General features: G+C 38.1%; 1 long non-coding RNA gene across 2 annotated transcripts in view; it reads right to left on the minus strand.

Moving 5' to 3' along the window:
- The window catches only part of LOC126947860 (uncharacterized), a 144,659-nt gene that overhangs the window by 14,919 nt on the left and 112,608 nt on the right, over positions 1 to 17,132 (minus strand). The window contains exons 3-4 of one of the 2 annotated variants that reach the window (XR_007723226.1): positions 7,580 to 7,673; positions 3,492 to 3,632 (exon numbers count right to left, since the gene is read on the minus strand). This is a non-coding gene — a long non-coding RNA (uncharacterized LOC126947860). The remainder of the gene's footprint in view (positions 1 to 3,491; positions 3,633 to 7,579; positions 7,674 to 17,132) is intronic. The other variant, XR_007723227.1, reaches the window with a different exon arrangement.

Here is a 17,132-nt window from a genome sequence, read left to right on the forward strand (position 1 = left end):
TTGAAGTTAGATTGTCTGTCTTTGCTCCCTTCTATCTGATGACTCTGGGCAAATTACTTAATTTTTCTGTCCTCAGTTTTCTCATCTATAATTGGAGACAATGTTAGTATCCATTTAGCAGCATATCTGTCATGTAGTAAGTCCTCAAATAATATTGGTAATTAATAATAATGTACTGTCTCATCATATAATCTTGGAGTGTTGGTTAATAAGTTTTTAATTTATTATGCAATCAATTCTCTTTTCAGCTTGATTCTGAATTCATAATAGTTTTTTCTTGGCTTCTGTTTCTAACATACATCACCTTTAGATATGTGCTTATACTTAGTAAGTTTTTATTACAAGAAACCTCTCAACGACTTACATTAATACTACAAGTAACTCTTTTATTATGCTTCTGTGCTTCTTTTATGTTAGGATTCTTAGTTAACAACTGCATGAAACTCACACATCATTTCTTCAAATAATTCATGACAACTTAGACTTATTGATAAGTCGTATTTGGTATTTTACTCATGATACCCCGTGTCTTCTTTTCTGGTTTCCTCTTACATTTTGCTAAAGAACAACCTAGAGAAATTTTAATTTTTTCAAAGATGTTCAACTTTCCATCTTTAAAATTGTCTTTATTTTTCCTTTTCTCTTGAATAACAGCTTGCCTAATGAAGAATCCAAGATTCAAATCCCTCAGGATTTTGTAGATATGGCTACATATTTTCAGGCATTTGGCGTTAGAAAACGCCAATGTCATTCTGATTTTTCTTCCTTTTCAGATAATGTATTTTTACTCTCTAGAAAATTGTAAGAATTTTTCTTTCTCCTTCGACTTCCTAAATTCTTCCCCGGTATTCGTAGGTCCCTTGGTGCAATATTGCTGCTCTGCATTCTAATTTTTTAAATTAAAAAAAAACAAACCCCAGTACCTTCTCTCAGTTTGAAAAAAAGATATTATTCTATTATTACTTGGATTATGTCATTCCTCCTATTCTCTCTAGCTTCTCCTTATACAAGTTTTTTTAGGAAGATTTTAGAATTTCTAAACATTTTACATACTTTGTAAATATCTAAACCTCATATACTGAATGACATCATTCCTTCCAAGTTTCTTGGACAATTTTCGTCGACAGATGAAATCATCGACAGATTATTGCACTACATTCCAAGAAAACCTCTTGGCTCGATATTCCGTAACACTGATTTGGTGTTCAACCACAAGCATTCTAATATTCAGGATTTTCTTATTGTCCTGAAGTTTTGTTTTCTTGTAGTTTCTTATTTGGCTTTGGTAACAGCGTAATGCTGGCCTCGTAAAATGAGTTTGGAAGTGTTTTCTCCTCTTTCATTGCCTGGAAAAGTCTGAGAAGGATTGGCATTAATTCTTTCAGTGTTTAGTAGAATTCGTGAATGAAGCCATCAGATCCTGGGTTTTTCTTTGTTGAGAGGTTTTTTATTACAGTTTCAATCTCTTTACTCATTATTGGTCTGTTCAGATTTTCTTTTTTTTATGATTCAGTTTTGGCAGATTGTATGTTTCTAGAAATTGATCCATTTCTTTTAGATACCCAGTTTGATGGCCTATAATTGCTCATAGTAGTCTCTAATGATACTTTGTATTTTTATGCTATCAGTTTTAAGGTCTTCTCTTTCATTTATAATTAAACTTGAGTCTTATCTTTTTTCCTTTAGTCTGGCTAACAGGTTGTAGATTTTGTTTATCTTTTCAAAAATCCAGCTCTTGGTTTCATTGAGCTTTTGTTTTTCTAGCCTCTATTTCTGCTCTGATCTTTATTGTTGATATTTAGTCAATTAGTGTAATATACCTCAGCAGTTAAGGAGTATGAATTTAGCCACACCTTTTGTATTTTTCAATTGCTGTCTAGCTGACACATAACTAAGTTGACATCTCCTTCTTGAGGTAGTCCTTTCTCTCCCTAATTTCACAAGAATTCAAAGAATTTGCTCCAGTCTTTGTCTACTAAGCCACTGGACTTTTCATAAACTTGATCGGTGAGAGAGGTGCTAACAACATTGGACCTTAAAAGGGAAAACATTGACCTTCATGGAAAACTCTTTCCCCATCTCATAACATTATCCCATGCAAATATTCCCATCTCCTCACCAGTAACCAACTCAGCATTTCAAAATCAGATTAAAGGCATCTTTCGTTAGCCAACATCGTCCTTATTATCTTCTTTCACCTGGACAGTGGGTTAAGGTACCCATTCAAGTGGCCCTTTTCTGAACAAAAATCAGTCCAACGTGACTAGTCTTGTTCATCTAGATGAAAAACACTTTTGGAAATTAAGAACTTTACATTCCACATCAATTGCTCTGTTATATTCGCTTCAGTAAATATATGTTTATTTTAATTTCTATGAAATTTCCTTTTTTTTTTCACTTTTTCTTAGTGGCCTATTCTAACTACGTGAATGCAGTGTCCTTCAAATATCTCTTAAGATACAAATTAAATTGTTTCAGTAAGTTTTTCTATATTTCACCAGTAATTCAATTGTTTCAAGAGTTAACTTCAGTTTGTTTACTTTGGTGGTTCATTTTTATGCTTTTTTTCTTCAATATATGGAAATTCTTAGTTGTTCATTTATATTTATAAGTAGTTCATTTATATTTACAGGTGGCTAGTGTGAAAGTTACAGCTTCTTTGATAATGAATATGATTACAAATTATAGAAGCCATCACTATAGTTAGTGAGCTAGGTGGTATCTTAGTCCATTCAGGCTGCTGTAACAAATTACCATAGATGCAAGGCTTAAACAACAGATATTTATTTCTCACAGTTCTGTAGGCTAGGAAGTTCATGATCAAGGTGCTGGCAGGTCCAGTGTCTGGTGAGGGCCTGCTTCCTGGTTCGCAGAAGGCCATCTTCTTGAGGTGTCTTCACATGGCAGAGAGCAAAGATAGAGGAAGCAAGTTTTCTCATGTCTCTTCCTATGAGGCACTAATCCTGTCATTAGGGTTCCACCTTCATAACCTAATTACCTCCAGAGGCCCCATCTCATAATACTATCCCATTGAGATTTCGAGCTTCAACCTACGAATTCTGGGGGACACAAAAATGCAGTCATGTAGTGGATGGGAGTTTTCCATTAGAAGGTGAGAAAGTCTAGCCCTGTTGGCAGCTTACATTACCCAAGAGCACCATTCCACTTTTTATAACCCCAGTAGTCACTTTAAATATCCCTTGCCTATCCCCAGTGGCAGAATCCATCTGCTCCTTTATTACCTTTCAAACTGTTCATGCCAGTTCTGTTGGATCTGGGTGGAAATGCCCTTTCCAGGTGCTTGAAACACCCCAGGTTCATTAGCCTTCCCATCAAATGCCACAAAGTTGAGTATCTTCCTTACCTCCTCATAATTATGATCCCTGGGCTTTTCCAAAAAACTCCAAACTTTTCAAACTTCTGTTTAAAATTGAACAAACTCCTTTCTTCTTCCATCGCTACTCTCTTTCATTTGTATTAACTGTACTTACCAGTTCTATTTGGTTATTTCCTCAGACTAATCAATCCCATCTGCTTTATATCATCCAGAAATGTTTTGCTTCTGCTGGTATCACTCTTCCACATTTCCTAGTGCTGCTTTAGTGTTATGCTTACTTTTCTCCCTGGTGGAACTTTAAGGACAGAAAAGTAAACATATGTGCTTAGTCATCAAGAGGGCACTTAGCTCCCAAGTGGCCTTTTCGCTTTGTTGTTTTTCTTTTTTCCTTCCCTATTTATTTGTATTACTTCCACTGATGTAGTTTCTTTCATTTTGTTTTTATTCAAATACATTTATAAAAGCAGTACTGGCGTAGGAATTAACTATTCCTTTATTCTAATCATGTTTCTGTGATTCCTGCCTGACACACAGCAGGTACTCATTAAGTATTTTTGAGCAAATGAATAAATGAAGCAAATTATCACATACTCCCCACCCCAGACTTCAGCTTTTCCAATGTGAAATTAAGAGGCCTCTGCAAGTAATAGCAAGCTATGGTTCTTCTTGGGCTTGATAAAAAACATTTATCGTCACTGAATATCAAGCACCAAGAGGAGAGAGGCAGCCAGTGTATGAGCAACACCAACCTAAGACAGAAAACTGTGATCAAAAGCCTAAAAAGAGACCTATGACATCAGAGTCTCAGAGGAGTTCAAAGCAATCATAATTAGGCTTAATAACTGACTCTCTGGTAGCTACATAACTATGATCAGGCCAGATGGCAAGTGAGCACTGACTGAGTAAACTGAGAGAGCGAGGTAATAACACAGTCTGCCTTTAAAGGACCTATGTGAAGATCTCCCTTTTCCCAAATTCCCTTCGTAAAAACCAATGTAGAAAAAATCTGTAGGGCCCTCGGGCCTGGAAACCCTCTCTGGGAAATTATTTTAACCTCCTGGATGGGAGATCTATGAGCTGTAAGTCTGGAATTAAACACTGTCTGCAAGGTTGACAATGATGATAAAGTTACCAAGTCAAATGGTAAGTCTGACGCAAACACTCAGGTACTCCATACCACATGTGCTCATCAGAAACTATTCATTAGCAATGAAGTTGGTGGACAAAACTAAAAGTCACAATTATAACAATGTTTTCAGGAAGTCTTTTACATTTTGAATCACCTTATTACCATACTATTTCTGAGAAATCTAAGTAAGGAAAAAGAAGAAATTACAAATTTTATATCTGCTTAATATAGTGATCTTCAAACACAGTCACCTGGAGGCTTGTTAAAACACAGACTGCTGGTCCCCACCCTCAGTTTCTGATTCAATAGGTTTAGGATGAGATCCAAAAATTTGCATTTCTAACAGATTCCCAAGAGATGGAGGTACTGCTTATCCTGGGACTATACTCAATAATTTCAAAATGTCTGCTACATCTGAGTCTGCTTTTGGTGCTTACCTTGGTTTTTCACACTGCGTTTTTTCTTGCCTTTTGACATGTGTTATAATTTTTTGTTGAAAACGACATGATTTATTGAATAATAGGAACTGAAGTAAATAGGCCTTTAGTGTGAGGTTATATGTTTATCTGCCTAGCAGTTAGGCTGAATTTAATATGTGGTACAGCTACAGGCATCGGAGGCTTCAATCACCACTGGCCACCTTGTTTTTGTCTCCCATGTTGTCTTTGGGTTTCCCTAGAAATTCATTCTTGGATACAGTTTTTGTCTTTCAGTGCTCCAAGTTGTAACTCACTGTTATTATGTAGGAGCCCTATTGGTGTAGTGTGATGGTACTGGGAAGCATTCTATAATATTATGATTAAATTGCCATTTCTTATGGGCCTGAGTCCTCAGACTGCGACCTTCAGAAGTCTTTCTTAGACTTTTTTTCTCCCTTACTTGAGGCAGAAAGGGTACAGAGGATTCGGTTGTCAAATTGCACTTCCTCTACATAAGATAAGGCTCTAGTAAGCTAGTTTTCCAGCAGGGCAGGACTTTGATATAAAGAACACACTGGGCTTATTTCAAAATGGTTACTGTTGCCCTGCCAAAACCACAAGGGGATTTTTCTCCAATCTTCACTAAAAGAATCTGGTAGGAATCTGCTACTATATGAATGTGAGTGTACCCCCAAAATTCATGTGCTAAAATCTAACCCCTAAATTGATTCTCTTAAGAATTGGGGCTTTTGGGAGGTGATTAGGTCAGGAGACTGAATACATTATAAAAGAGATTTGGGAAAGCCTGTTTGCCCCTCCTGCCATGTGAGGACACTGCAAGAGAGACTATCCATGAGAAATGGGGCCTTCACGAAATGCCAAATCTGCTAGAGACTTAATCTTGGATATCCCAGCCTCCAGAATTGTAAGCAATAAATATATATTGTTTATAAATTACCCAGCCTGGTATTTTTGTCATAGTAGCCTGAACAGACTAAGACAGGATCCCACAAATAAATCTCACAAAAGCGTGACAGGTCCAGGTCCTCCTGAGACTGGGCTCCAGGAGTTTTTAACTCTCAAGCTTGTCCACACTCAGCTTCAGCAATTTTTCAGTTACCTTTAAGAAACACTCAAATGCTCCTACCCATTACTAGCTCCAGTTTTTTGTGTTTCTGGTAAGCTGTGATTCTCGTATTTGCCTGTCTCTTCAGCTTCCTAAACAGCAATTTACCCTGTCACCTCAATTCCCTGATAGACTAAGAAGAGTTATTGAGCTACGTTTTCTCTTGTGGTGAGGACAGGTGAGACATCTCTAAGTTATTTACATTTGTAAGAAGAAACCAGAAGTCAGGACTGTTTGGGGATTATACTTTAAGAACCACTGGTTTAGTGAGAAAATAGCCACCTTCAGTCAATCTCAAAATACATGAAAGCTTTAGGCTCCACTGCATAGCCTCCAATACCCACCTTAATTTAATAATTATTTGTAGCATTATTTTCTTCCAGCCAATGTCCTTCATGTCAAAATTAATACATGTGTCAAAAAAGGGAGAAGACCCAACACCCTTGATTGAGAGGTCTCATGTTGTACATGTCTGAGCCTGCCTCACCCTGAGTCACATCCTCACCCTAAGCCACATCCTCGAGTGTACCTGTTGGAATGCTTTTAGCTGCAAGTATCAAAATACCTGACTCAAACGGTAGGAACAATAAGAAGTGTTCTAACAGTAAGTATTGACGACCTAAGAGAGACTCTGAAGCATAATGGACTGCCGGGCAGTGAACCTAAAGGCTCAACTATGTCATCAAAGCCACAGGTTCTTTCTACTTTTCATCCTGCTATTCACACTCTTTATTTTATTCTAAACTTGGTTCCCCTTATGTTTCCAGTAAGTTCTCAGTGGCAAAAAGAGGCTAAATGTTTTCCTGTTCATGTCCCCTGGGAGAGAAAAAACGAGTTTTCTCCAGCAATCAAAGAACTGCTCTTTCTTTTATACTGTTTGGGACAACTTAGGTCATATGCTTACCTCTAAACCAATACAGATGCTCCTGAACTTATGATGATGTTATATCCAGATAAAACAATTAAATGTTGAAAATATTGTAAGTCAAAAATGCATTTAATACAGTTGACCTACTGAACATTATAGCTTAGCCTAACCTACCTTAAACATGCTCAGAACACTTACATTAGCCTATAGTTGGGCAAAATAATGTAATACAAAGCCTATTTTCTAATAAAATATTAAATATGCAATTTTTTGAATACTGTATTAAAAATGAAAAAAATGTTGTATAAGTATTCATCATTAATGTACACAGCTAAAAGCACCATCATAAAGTGGAAAAATTGTAAGTTGAAGCAAAAGTTGGGAATCATCTGTAACTGCTGCCACTTGAAGCTATGAGCCGATTGGCTTAGGCTTAGCTTCCTGAACCACCATATTCAAGAAGTATGAGACATATACTGTGTTTTAACTAATCAAGAACTAACAAGGAGCTCAGTCAGTTCTGTAAACTACAAATGGGAAAATAAAGATCCTTACAGCATAGAATTTTTGACATAATTTTGACATGTGCTCACATGAGTCTAAATTTGAGAGTACACACCATTAGTGGCTACGAATAATTCCAGCGACACATTTTTAAAACGTCTGGTCTTAAATATAAAAAGTGCCTTGGACACAATACCTGTCATGCCCACCGAAGATATTCCTCTAAGGACATTCTCACCAGACGTGAAATCTCTTCTCCTTCCCTTAAAAATCTTCAGTTGGCTTCACAACTATTTAACAGGAGAAACAAAATAAACTTTAGCATTCCTTTCTTCTTGGACTCCTTTAGAAAGTTGTAGAGCATTATTTTCCTTTTGTATTTCAGCAATTCTGTTTGTGGGCAGCTTTTGTTTTTTTTTTTTTCTCTAAGCTGATCATTATGGATAAACATAAAATCTCTAAATAGATTTTCCTAGTCAGTTAACCATATTCTTGGGGGAAAACATAAGGTAGAATCATTATTAAAAAGCATTCTCAGTAATACACACATCTTTATTATGTCAGTCTTTTGCCAAAAAATAATAAGATTGATAGTAAATTCCATTTAATTTTTTTCTTCACAAAATCAAGCCATCTGCCTCAGAACACACCACCAGCCTCTGTTAGATGAATTCACACATTTAAAAGCCCCGAAGTAACCATTTGAATGGAAATTGGACACTTCTTGTCATTTAGGAAGCTTTTTTAAACTGGAAAGGCTTCTCGTTTGTTCAATTAAATGTGTGTGTATGCAATACACTTTATGAAATTTATCCCAAAACAGTGAGGGCTGAAATAATATTTGAAACAGATGGCACAGCTGCTGTACTTAGAGAGCTACCCATGGACATAGATGGGGACATTGAGGGAACTATGGAGTGCAAGCCAAAATATTGTACAATCAAGACTCTTAGTCACAGCCATTAAAGATGGGAAAATCTTTTTAATGTCAACCTCTTCCATAATGGAGGTGTGTGGAAAGGGCTACGATGTAAGTCAAGTGGAATTTATATCCTTTTCTGGATGAACACTTTTCTTCTCAGTTGAGCCTTAAAATTTGAAAATACTGGATCTGCTGCCTTGGAGTTTTCTCTCTCTTGAATACTATTTGAAAACGATGCTGAAAGTATCATTCCCAAGGGAATGTTAGACAGTGGCATATGCATAGCAGAGAAAAGCAAATTATAGTGTTTAAAGCTAGAGGGAGGGAACTGATGGAAATCACAGACATCATTTCTCTAGTACCCTAATTTTATAGGTGAGGAAACAAAGGCCAAGGAGGGTTAAATGACTTCTCCTCCACCCCACAGTACTGGTCTCTGGAGACTCACTCCCAGGCAACTTCCGTCACAAATACTGCTTACTAAAAGGAAAGGAAAGTTTGGGTATTTTTTTTTTATTTTATGCCATTTTATTTCATTTCGTTTTAAATAACACTGTCACATTTTTTAAAATTCCATTACTTATGAGGCAGATTTGAAAGGCAAAGTAGAGAAACAGATCAATTTTTTCTTAAAATTGCTTTAAGGTAAATTATTTTACAAAAATGGAAGTATATATGCTCTAATTTGGGGAAACTGTGTGTGAACAAGATATTTGGCTAGATTTTTCATTTCACATTAATCATGTGGACATAATTTGCATGTTGTTTTACAACACCTAACAATTCTGCATATTAATCTAATCAAGGAGGCTAATTTTTAAACACAACATTTTTGAACTCAGAATTTGTGAGTGGGTGTAATATGCCTGTAATATTACAACCCCCAATTGTAATATGCAACCCCCAATCTTCTGCCCTACATATAAGTCATAAGCAGTGAACAGAAGGAAAATATTCCAATATTCGTAGCAACAATTCTTTTCAAATGCAGCAGTGTCTGGAGTCCAAAGGTTCATACATTTCCCTCTCTGTGGTGGCTTTACAGACATGAGTGTTGAAAGCAGATGCCTTCAGTTTCTCTCAGGGAGATCCCTGAACTACTGAAAATGACAAATCTCGGCAATCACCTTCAGGTTCCCATATTCTTCTACATTGAAAAGAAATGGGTAAAATCTTTCATAAGAAAAGCAACAAATAACTAAGTTTATCCATCATCTTCTCTGAAGTACTGCTAACGAAACAGAAATGAAGCCATATCCATCTGCAAAGGAACTTTTTCCCAGTAGACAATGATTCTGTACGTCAGTGGAGTCCTCCTGGTGAGGGCAAATTGATTTTCTAGAACATTCTTGGTTATTCCAGGGAGAGAATAAAGTCGCAGCCTGACACGTTAACCTCCCACTACATTTCTAAGACAGGATCTATACACCTGGAACAGAGAAATAATTAGGGCAACTTCAGGTCACTTCAACAGAAAGTCTATTTAGGTCTGAATGACCCCAACAATTGGATTATTTACTACCTTTGCCTCACCAATTATTTCACCATGGCTCTGTGAATGCATGGTTGTAACACAGTCTTTGTCTCCGTGAAAGTCAGAGGAGTAGTTCCTGAAAAGCAATAACTGCACACAACTAACATGTACACTGATAACCAGCATGGCGTCTCTCCAAAGTAAGATTATACTTCTCTACCTTTTGCACTCAGGGAAAACAAATAAATTTCTCCAGCACCCTGAAAAGTATCAATCTATTTGTTTCCAATGCATGTTTTTGATGGGTTTTTATAACAAATTTTAAAATTAGAAAGGCTCAAATACACTGATCTTAGAACTTCTTTTAAGCTGCTGACATTTCCTTTCTCACATAATAAGTGATGAAAGCCAGTCAACAGTTAAAGGGTGTTTCCGTTTCTTTGATGTGGTCTTCTGTGTTACAAAACCTCACTGAAATTCATTCCTATGAAGTTCTACATCAGGATGTATAAGTCATCCATACAAACGCACACATTCATTCACATATATGCTAATTTGGAAATAGGGAGAAAAGGAGAATTTTATTTGGGGAAAAAAAAAGCAGCACAGCAAACCTATCTTTGAATTACTTCTACCATTTTGTTTTTCTATTAGTATACTGGAATGTCTGTCCTAGGGCAACATGGATAGCTAATCTCATATTCATTCCTGAAAGTTCTAATTAATGATCCAGGAACTCATTCTGAGGTAAGAGAGCCTACCATTTGGTGTTCCGTGTCATTTAGGGTCATTTGCAATTGAATGCTGCAGGAGATGATTTGCAGTGCTGACTTGTAAGTATTGCTCAAGTTATCTTATGTCAAACTACATACTCTGGAGGGACTGTGAGAAACTGAAAGAGAGAAAAAAAAGAGTTTTAACACAAAGGACTTTATATGAAACAAGAAATGAAACCCTTTATTAGTCTCTAAATAAAGAATTGTAAGACAGATGAGGAGAGTGTCCATCCTTAATCTGTTTGATGACGGGAAGAAAAGCAAAGACTGCTATAGAGAAGAAAAATACCATCAACAATGAGTGATCAGTTCCCAAAGACCTGTGAAAGTCAGAGTAACAGTAAGAGGGGCCACAGCAGCAGGGATGGACACTACCAGGTGATGACCGAGAATTTAAGCTTCCAAACAAAATATATAGACCACCCTAAAAAATTAAAGTGGTGTTTCTTTATCCTCTACTATGCATTTGAAAGTCATCTGCTTCTACTTCTTGAAAGTTCACACTTTTCAACCCAGGTTAAGACCTTCTGTCACTTCTCCATGGGCCCCTGCTCCCTCCATACAACAACCTCCAAGCCTTACCATTGTGAGCAATTATGATAGGTGTATTTTTCTGGAGGTGTATTGTATCACAATGAAATAAAGACACAGCCACAAATTAACAGACAAATATGAAATACGTCAAACCACACCTAGCCAGTTCTGTTTCTGAGAAAGATGGTGAGTTGTTCAGTGTATTCTTTGCAGCCTGAATTTTTTAACAAGAGAAGATGCATCTTCCTCAGAGCTAAACCCCAGCCTCCTTCCCAGAGTTTCCTTCCTCCCTGGTCTTATTACACTACTGAACACTACCATCTTACATGGAGCTGTTACCCATTTTTCCTTCTGTTCTGCAATCTATAATTTTCATATCACAAGTTGGCATATGAAATTTAATAATATTCTTAGATTTATTTAATTCTAATATTCAGTTTCATGTTGTGATTTTGGAAAAACATAACTTACTGGAACCAAGTTATTACTCTTAACCATGAATGTTTCAAATACCTTTCAAAGGATAAATTATCTTCTACTTTTTCCAGTTTAACCAACCCCACCCACACGGATGCACACAAAATCTTGTAAAAGTTGACAATTAAAAGGCCAACTTGAAGTGTGCTTATGAATGGCAATCTAAAGCTTGATAAAAGTAAATTAGAAATCCAATGATCAGAAAAATCCAGTTGGGATAACTCAATTCACAACCATGATCTTTAAATAATTTCTTAAAAATAAAAATCTCAGCCGGGCGCGGTGGCTCACGCCTGTAATCCCAGCACTTTGGGAGGCCCAGGCGGGCGGATCACGAGGTTAGGAAATCGAGACCATCCTGGTTAACATGGTGAAACCCCGTCTCTACTGAAAATGCAAAACAAAATTACCCAGGCATGGCGGTGGGGGCCTGTAGTCCCAGCTACTCCGGAGGCTGAGGCAGGAGAATGGTGTGAACCGGGGGGGCGGAGCTTGCAGTGAGCGGAGATAGCACCACTGCACTCCAGCCTGGGCGACAGAGCGAGATCCCGTTTCAAAAAATAAAAAAATAATAATAAATAAATACAAATCTCATTCTATACTTCCAATCAATGTCGCTCAAGCAAATGCATCATTGTACATAAAGGATTAAATTCCTCTATGTATCTTAGATGTCTGTAGCTTTTGAATGAGAAGACAATTTCTTGGCAGAAAATAGATAAAGTTCCATATGGCTCCTGTCTATTTATTTCAAAAATTCTGTTGCAATTAGGATCCCTTCTCATAATAAAAACATGATGAGACTGACAGTTTTCTGAAATCATAGCTAGTATATTAGGAAAATTTGCTCTTGGTTTTCAATAACTACAGAGCATAACAGTGGAACAAATTATTGATCAAAGAGGGCCTGAAATGTTAACCACCTTCTTAAGGAATTGTATTTACCTGAAATTCAGTTCAACTTTAGGAAGTTCTCATGTACAATGGCAACTTGTTATAAATTTCTCCATTTTTATAAATTACTTCCTGCTAAAATTTGCTTTAATTTTTTTTAAAAAAAAAAAAGATAAATGGAAATTTGAAAAGTAGAAAGTAGATTGGAAGATACATCGATCTTGAGAAGGTGAAGGAGTCAAATATCACATTTAAAACTCTATTTTCCAAGGTGGCCAAACATAAGCCTTCACCCATCATTTTCCCTGCAAGAACACCGAACTGGACAACTATCCACACAATAAAACATCCTCACAGGAACCAAAAATCAGGTTTGTGATCAGAGTACCTAGTTTTTTGTTTTTGTTTTTGTTTTTGTTTTAGACGGAGTCTCACTCTGTCACCGGGGCTGGAGTGCAGTGGCGTGATCTCGGCTCACTGCAAGCTCCGCCTCCCAGGTTCCCGCCATTCTCCTGCCTCAGCCTCCCGAGTAGCTGGGACTACAGGCACCCGCCACCAGGCCCGGCTAATTTTTTTTATTTTTAATAGAGACGGGGTTTCACCGTGTTTGCCAGGATGGTCTCGATCTCCTGACCTGGTGATCCACCCGCCTTGGCCTCCCAAAGTGCTGGGATTACAGGCGTGAGCCACCGCACCAGGCCAGAGTACCTAGTTTTAACTTTATATCACAGAAAGAGACACTAAAGAGGATGGGAAAGACAGTCTTGAATTGCCAGAGCCAACCCTCTTCCTTCCTGTGGCAGTGGTCACATAGCACTGAAAGAGAATCTGTGCACTTAGGGGAAGGAGAGCACAGTGATTGTGGGACTTTGCATTGGATCTCAGCACTGCCCTATCACAGTGAAAGCAACACCAGGCAAAACTCACCTGGTGCCCACAGAGGGAGCATTTAGTCCATTTCTAGCCAGAGAGAATCACTCATCTCAGTGGGCAGAACCAGAGTTCTGGCAAGCCTTGCCACCACAGGCTAAAGTGCTCTGGGGTTCTAAATAAACTGAAAAGGCAGTCCAGGCCACAAGGACAAAAATTCCAGGGTAAAACCTTGTTGCTGTGCTGGGCTCAGAGCTAGTGGACTTGAGGGGCATGTGACCTAGTAAAACATCAGCTGGAGTGGCCAAGGGAGTGCTTGCATCTCCCTAACCCCAACCACAGGCAGCATAGGTCACAGCTCTGGAATAGACTCTCACATTCCAAGCCCTAGTTCTTGGATGACATTTCTACAAACACCCTGGGCCAGAAAGAAACCCAATGGCTTGGATTAAGATGATGGATAGAAAGCAGGACTAGCTTGCTTCCCCAACTCAGACAGAAAGAGCAGCATGTAGAGACTCACATTACAAACTTTTGCTCCACGAACTATTACAGGAACATACCAGGAGTGACAAGAGAATCTACAGACCCTTTGAGGAAACTGGATCACTGCTGCAGGCTCCCCGAGATGCTGGAAAATTGGGAATCTGTTTGCTTTCTCAATGGGGAGGCTCGTGGTCTGGGGCAAGCTCTCAGCCCTAGTCACTGGCTTCCTGGAAATAGAATTGGTACTGTTGGGGAAGATGAGGGGAGTGAGACCAGCCTTTAGGACTGCAGGCTGTGTGGGAATGGGATGGGGCCTGTGACTGCCAGCTCTCCCCAGCTTCCATGGTGGCCTGTATGACTCAGCAGATGTGGCCATAATCCCTCTGAAAATATAATTCCACTGGACTGGGAACCATACCCCCATTCCCAACAGCAGCTGCAGCAAGCCCTGCCCAAGCTAAGGCTGAGCTCAGACATGCCCATCCCTGCCCCCACGTGGTGGTCTTTCTCTACCTGCCCTGGTAGCCAAAAACGAAGTCCATAATCTCTTGGGAGCTCTATGGCCCCGCCCACTGCCTGAGAAACCTGAATACTTAACCAGGTGTCCCTAGGGTGAGTTTGCATCCTCCTCCCTGTAGGACTGCAGCTGACGCACTATTGAAAGTGCCACCACCTGGCTGGAGGCCAAAAATTACAAAACCGGTGTGCTAAACAAAAATACAACCAAGGGCCCTCACAGAGTCAACTTCACTCCCCTGCTACTGCCACTAGAGCAAGTGCTGGTATCCACAGCTGTAAGACTCGAAGATGAATCACATCACAGGACTCTGCAGTCACTCCCCAGTACCAGCCCAGAGCCCAGTAGCTCTTCTGGGTGGCTAGATTCAGAAGACCAAAACCAATCCATACAGTTCGGCTCTCAGGAAGCCTCTTTCCTAGGAGAAGGGGGAAAACACCACATCAAGGGAGCATCCCATGGGACAAAAAAATCTGAACAGCAGTCCTTGAATCCCATACCTTCCCTCTGACATAGTCTACCCAGCTGTGAAGGAACCAGTAAAACAATTCTGGTAATACGACAGAAAAGGTTCTTTAGTGCCTCCAAAAGATCATACCAGCTCACTGGCTCACTGGCAATGGATCCAAACCAAGACAAAATCTCTGAAGTGCCAGAAAAAGATTTCAGAAGGTCAGTTATTAAGCTAATCAGGAGGCACCACAGAAACATGAAATCCAACTTAAAGAAATCAAAAACATGATACAGGATACGAAAGGAAAATTCTTCAGCGAAATAAATAGCATAAACAAAAAGCAATCACAATTTCTGGAAATCAAGGACATACTTAGAGAAATACAAAATGCACTGGAAAGTCTCAGCAATAGAATTAAACGAGTGGAAGAAAGGACCTTAGAGCTTGAAGGCAAGGCTGCTGAATTAACCCAATCCATCAGAGACAAAGAAAAAAAGAATTTTAAAAAATGAACAAAGCTTCCAAAAAGTTTAGGACTATGTTAAACATCTGAACCTAAAAATAACTGGTGTTCCCAAAGAAGAAGAGAAATCTAAAAGTTTGGAAAACATATTTCAGGGAATAATCAAGGAAAACTTCCCTGGCCTTGCTAGAGATCTAGACATCCAAATACAAGAAGCTCAAAGAATACCTGGGAAATTCATCACAAAAAGATCATCCCCTAGGGACATAGTCATCAGGTTATCTGAAGTCAAGATGAAGGAAATAATCTTAAGAGCTGTGAGTCAAAAGCATCAGGTAACATATAAAGGAAAACCTATCAGATTAACAGCAAAATTCTCAGCAGAAACCATACAAGCTAGAAAGGATTGTAGTCCTATTTCTAGCTTCCTTAAACAAAACAAATATCAGCCAAGAATTTTGTATCCAGCAAAACTAAACTTCATAAATGAAGAAAAGATACAATCTTTTTCAGACAAAGAATTCACCACTACCAACCCAGCACGACAAGAACTGCTAAAAGGAGCTCTAAATCTTGAAAAAAATTCCTGAAATATACCAAAATAGATCTTCCTTAAAGTACCAATCTCACAGGACTTATATAACAATAGCACAATGAAAAAAATGAGGCATTCAGGTTACAAAGAGCATGATGAATAGAATCATACCTCACATCTCATCTCAATACTAACATTGAATGTAAACGGCCTAAACGCTCCACTGAAAAGATACAGAATGGCAGAATGGATAAGAATTCACCAACCAAGTTTCTTCTGTCTTCAGGAGACTCACCTAACACATAAGGACTTAAATAGACTTAAGGTAAAGGTGTGGAAAAAGTTAATCCATGCAAATGGGCACCAAAAGTGAGCAGGAGTAGCTATTTTTATAGCTTTGAAGCAACAGCAGTTAAAAAAAGCCAAAGAGGGACATTATATAATGATAAAAGGACTAGTCCAAGAGGAAAATATCACAATACTAAATATATATGCACCTAACACTGGAGCTCCAAAATTTATAAAGCAATTAATACTAGACCTAAGAAATGAGATAGATGGTAAGAAAATAATAGTGGGGGACTTTAATACTGCACTGACAGCGCTAGACAAGTCATCAAGATAGAGTCAACAAAGAAACAATGGTCTTAAACTATACCCTACAACAAATGGACTTAACAGATATTTGCAGACCATTCTACCAAACAACTGCAAAATACACATTCTATTCATCAGCACAGGGAACATTCTCCAAGACAGACCATATGATAGGCCACAAAACAAGTCTCAGTAAATTTAAGAAAATTGAAATTATATTAAGTACTGTCTCAGACCCCAGTGGAATAAAATTGGAAATCAGCTCTGAAAGAAACCCTTAAAACCATGCAAATAAATGGAAATTTAAAAACCTGCTCTTGGTTGATCATTGGGTCAACAATGAAATCGAGACGAAATTAAAAAATTATTTGAACTGAATGATAATAGTGACATGACCTATCAAAACTTCTGGGATACAGCAAAAACGGTGCTAAGAGGAAATTTCATAGCATTGAATGATTGAATGTTTACATCAATAAGTTTGAAACAGCACAAATAGACAGTCTAAGGTCATACCTTATAGAATTGGAGAAACAAAAACAATCCAAACCCAAACCCAGTAGAAGAAAACAAAAAATCAAAGATAATAGCAGAACTAAGTGAAACTGAAACAAAGAAACAAAAACCACAAAAGACAAATGAAACAAAAAGCTGGTTATTTTTAAAAATAAAATAATACTGATTAACCATTGGGAAGATTAACCAGAAAAGAAGAGAGAAGATCCAAATAAGTTCAATTAGAAATGTAAA

The sequence above is a fragment of the Macaca thibetana genome, chromosome 2, assembly GCF_024542745.1.
Source record: "Macaca thibetana thibetana isolate TM-01 chromosome 2, ASM2454274v1, whole genome shotgun sequence".
Classification (NCBI taxonomy): Eukaryota; Metazoa; Chordata; class Mammalia; order Primates; family Cercopithecidae; genus Macaca; species Macaca thibetana.